Here is a 5,147-nt window from a genome sequence, read left to right on the forward strand (position 1 = left end):
ATTGCTGTTTATGGTTGTAGCATTGTAGCAGATATCAAATATCTGATGCTTTGCATCTCTTTATCGTTTTAATGATCACTCTCCATAACAGTGTATGGGGAGTGCTCATTAACGCTATGTAACGCTATTTAACTATAAATCTAATGATCTTTCAAAACATGTAAATGTCCACCATCTCAAGCTGAAGTACATTATCATAATGTAAAAGTTTCAGTGATGTCAGCTCTGCTCCGAAGAGCAGAACTGAACAGTGCACGTGTGGAGCGATCACATGATCCCTCCCTGTCACTCACCCCTCTCTCTGCAACTATATTTGCATAGTGAGAGCAGAGATGTTATTGCTCCTGCCTGTTCTTTTCACTAGGCACATGCGCATTTGAGTGTGAATAGTATTCCCGTTGACCGCATACATCTTAGGGAACAAAGAGGCAATGTTATGTTTTCCACCTCACACGAACAGCACTCTTTTTGAACTGCTGTTCCTGTGTTGCTTTTTTAATATATATGATAAATAGTTCAATCCTTATCAATGCGATAAAGATGGAAAGCTATTTTATCACATTTTGCAAGTGTTAATAAATGTGGCCCCAGTGTATTGTGTATAACTGGTTTTTATATATATTTTTCTTATTAAAGCTGTTTTGAAACAAAGACAGAAAACTACAAGAACAGAGAGAACATCTTCACCTGGTAATTTTTTTTTTTTTGTAATTAAATATAAGTACTTATTGTTACATTTTTTTCATAACCATGTATATTATTTTGTTTGAATTTTTTTTTTTAATAAATATAAAGTTAAAGGGGACTTTTTAGAAAAAAAAAAAAAAGGCAATCAAATATTTCCTACATTGAGTTCTTTATTTTTTTCAGCACATTTACATTGATGTCCATTCTTTATTTTTATATTTTAAAAATAACATTTTTGACATATTATAAATCAAAAATGTGATTCAATTTTTTTTTACTCAATAATTTATGTTATTAAGTGTATTATTATTTTAAGGGGCTATGGAAGCATCTGCTGCAGTCCCTGAAAAGAAAGTTCAAAAGTCTATTGAAAGTAAAGCAAAAAAACATTTTTGGAAAATCAGCGACTGCTAATCCATTGGGTAAATCTAACTAAAAATTTAAATAGAGTTAATATATTGTATATGTGGCTTCTTTATATGTAGTATATACCTTTTTTTCCTAAATATATTGTATTATTTTAAGTAATCATTCATTGTTCTTTTTGTAATTACCAGGTAGACCTTCAGATTTGACCAATACACCAAATAAAACTTTGCAAACATCTTCAAACAAAGGTTCCAAAGTCACGCAAAGTAAGTATTTTTTTTATGTTTATAATATTAAATACATACATTTTTTATTTACAATTACAAATTTAAAATATGTGTTACTATGTGTAATTGAACCTATAATTTTGTTTTACTGTTTCAAATACTTGCCTTTTAAATGTTGGTAGTGTCTGAGGAATTAGTTAATCAGGATGAAGACTACACTTCAAATGTGTTGGCCTTTCCGGATGACACCCATCACCACACTCAGATTATTTACAGTTCTGACCATTGTATAGCAGAAGACATAAATCCTTTGCCACTTCATGAAGAAACAAGCACTTCATCTCACAACCCACTTCAAAATCTCAAAAGGCCAATTGACATTTCTTACAAGTCATACTTCAGAAAACTCACCTGTTGGCACTGTTTTAGAAATTGAACAGATATTTACTAACATTAAAAAAATATGAGAATTTTGTTCATGATATAGTGGGTGGAGTTAGAGAAGACCTTCAAAAAATCAATCAATCCATATTAGGACATAGCAGTAATCAAGAAAATAGTCTAAACAGAATAGCTTAATCTATAGAAACAATGGTTGATTCATTTGTTAATATTGTAGCAAACCAAACTAAAATAATAAATCAACAATCAGAAATGTTGTCATTACTGAAGTCTGGATATCTGACATTATCTAAACCAAGCGGTGGTGTAATTGATGTTGAGGATACACAATTTTCACATAGAACATTAAGTCAAACAGACTCACCAAATTTGTCTAATGTATCTACTATTTTAAGTGATACTGAGTCAAATGCGTTTGACAATAGTTCCACATTATTAAGTAATAGTGACTCTTATACGTCGATAGTGAACAGTGACGTTGAAAACACAACAGTTGTTAAACAACCATCATTAAGTGATGACGACTCTTACACCTTTACCAATACCCTGCCAGTGTTAAAAGAAGCTGAAAATACAAGTAGTAACACTGGGTCATTAGACACTTTAAGCACCCATACTGGTAGCCCGGAAAGGACATCTGTGAGAGAAAAACAAACAATTAAAAGACCCCAACGCTTTTTGGATTTGTGAGTGAAAGGGTACATATTATCTAATTGTATGTTTATCTTTTTAATTTTTTGGGAATTTTTTTCTCAATCTTTACTAATGTTACTAATCTTTATGTTTTTCCTAAACTAATGTGCTAAACTATTGTTATTACTTAATTTTGCCTTTTTATTTTGTTAACACAACATTTGTTTAATTACTTTAAAGATCGTAATACAGAAGAAAAGACTTCTTTAGCGAATTCTCAAGACCCAAAAAGTAAAATAAGTGTAATTGTGTTTGTTTTTCTTTAATTTTAATATTGAACATTGTAGCCACATCTGTTTATTTCTCATCAAGTATACTGAGTATGAAACGCAAGTGTGTATTTTGCACAGCACTGCGTACAAGTAAGATTTTGGTTGTACAACATTATATTGTTTTAATAAAAAACTAACTATGGTTTTTTCCATATATTTTATATTATGTAATGTCATTGTTATGGTCCTTTTTTTTTTATTATAATAGCCAAAATAGGAGAACATGTGAACCTCATTGTTAATTGGATTTTAAATACAAATTTGTCTTTTACAGATAAACAACACGTGTTAACATCCATTATCATGCCAAAAAAAGAGGAAACAGTGGAGAATATTCCAAACATTGGTATTCAGCATGACCAAATCATACAGCACTGTGACATTGTGAACACTGATAATAATGATGCAGATACAACAAAGCAATTATTGATGGACCACGACTCTGTCACACGTATTTAGTGCCCTGTGAAAGTCAAGAGACTGACCTTGCACCAGCGCACACATTAACTTCTACAAAACACATGATCCTGCAACGAGCCTAAGAAAAAACATTCAATCCCGAAGAAAGAAATTAATCAAGAAACTATATAAAAAAAGACAACAAACAGAACTGTTTGATATAGTGAGTGACATTAAAAAAAAACAAGTGGAAATGTCTAAAAAAATTTCCGACATGTCTCTTATTCTAAAAGAAGCTACTGTTAATATTGCTACTCTTACAGAAATGCAGACAACACATCACAATAGTGTTATGTCGGAAATGAACAAATTTAGTAGAGACATGCTGATGGCATTGTCAATAGGAAGTAGTGACGGAAGCACTACCACATCGTCTGACACTACCTCGTTAAACATTGAGTCTCAGGGTTTTTCTGCTGCCAATGTATCTGATAATATCTGACATTTTGTTATTTTCTTTATTGTTGCCAAAGACCATGTTTAGGTTCACAAGATTATAAAGTTATAATTTTTTTCTATGAAAAATTGTGTTAGAAATATATTTTCTTAATTATCATTGTATATTGTTTTGATATTTAATTAATGTTGAATATAAACACTCACTTTAACTTTTATAACTTAGAATGTTGGAAGTTTACATCTATTTATACAAATATTTATATCTGTAATGGAAGAATAAAGATTTACACTGTCATTTTGTTTTTGTAGATTACTGGCATGTAAGTAGAGTGCAAATTATTTATTATAATGTACTGACCAGAACATATAACATATAACATTTTACCTTACTGTGTGACAAAATTTAACCCCCCCCCTCCCAAAAAAAAAAAAATGTGTTAACGTTCTCTACCTTGAGAACAAAAATTATTGTCGTTGTTCCATGTCACATTTTCCTAAAATCAAGATCAAATAGCACATGTCTGTTGAAAACATATTCCATGAGAGTTGGCCTACATTTACACTGCATAATGAGTTCTGTAGTTAACAATTTTATAATTACATTCCTGAATTAACCCCTAATAGACGATATAAAATATTGGAAGGTCTTCTGCAAACTCAGACTTACATTATTAACAATGTTAGAAAAGTAGTAAATGTAAAATAAAGGAATGACTAGTGTAAATGCCTTTTGAACAACTGATAGTTTTGTTATTAATCACATATTGATACACATATTAGACGTAATATGAACAGCTATACAATTACAGTACTAAAGAAAACACAAAGAAACATGTTCTTCTAAGGTAACTAAATTGTTTTCAATATGATTTCAAATATATAGCATAACCAATTCACAGTGGCTTGGTTTCTGGTCATATCCTATGAAGAAAGGAAAAAAATTATAGTTAAAAACAGTTTTATATAAAATTTTAATATTAGTTACTTTACAAAAAAATTACATAACTTTAGTAACAATCTAAATGGAATAGTGCCATGAAGTGTAGCTAAATTATAAACAATTAGGAACATTACCACTATGACGAAGCAGGGGCATCACCACAACTATTCACTTAATTTGACCATAACAGTTATGGTTTCAGAAGATTAAAATAAGGTTGAAACTTGTTTAATACTGTAAAAATGAGTATTTTTAATGCACAATTATCAATAAGTTACAAAAAAATTAAGATATAGATACCAGTGTCTATATTAGGATTGGTTGCACTATTAACATCAGGATTCGTAATGTTAAAAGTTTGAGGTACTTAACACTTCACCCACACAGTACATGGATCATGAGTTTAATTAAACTAAAAGTCCACCTCAATGTGGGGTTCTTATGTTCAAAGTTTTTTTTTTATTAGTAGTATTGTCATTGACTAATGAGATTAGGAAAGTGAGTGGAACTGATTGATAAAATGTAATATTTAACATCGACAGAGATTAATAAAAATTTAATAATACAGCACAGCATAACGGTTATTGTTATGAACATGTTTACTTAACATGGTAATGCTGGGTGATGGATCGGTGTAGGAGGTGATTACGAGGAGACTCTATGTAAAGTAAGTTTAGGAAAGAAGTTATACATCGGCAA

At 30.4% G+C, this 5,147-nt stretch overlaps 1 long non-coding RNA gene across 1 annotated transcript; it reads left to right on the forward strand.

The window, feature by feature from the left end:
• The first annotated feature begins 620 nt into the window (after positions 1–620).
• Positions 621–3,576, forward strand: LOC142096965 (uncharacterized). The gene is made up of 3 exons (XR_012678066.1): positions 621–690; positions 1,245–1,322; positions 2,925–3,576. It is a non-coding gene; the product is annotated as an uncharacterized LOC142096965 (long non-coding RNA).
• Positions 3,577–5,147: the final 1,571 nt, after the last annotated feature.

Source organism: Mixophyes fleayi, chromosome 7 (genome assembly GCF_038048845.1).
Source record: "Mixophyes fleayi isolate aMixFle1 chromosome 7, aMixFle1.hap1, whole genome shotgun sequence".
Lineage (NCBI taxonomy): Eukaryota > Metazoa > Chordata > Amphibia > Anura > Limnodynastidae > Mixophyes > Mixophyes fleayi.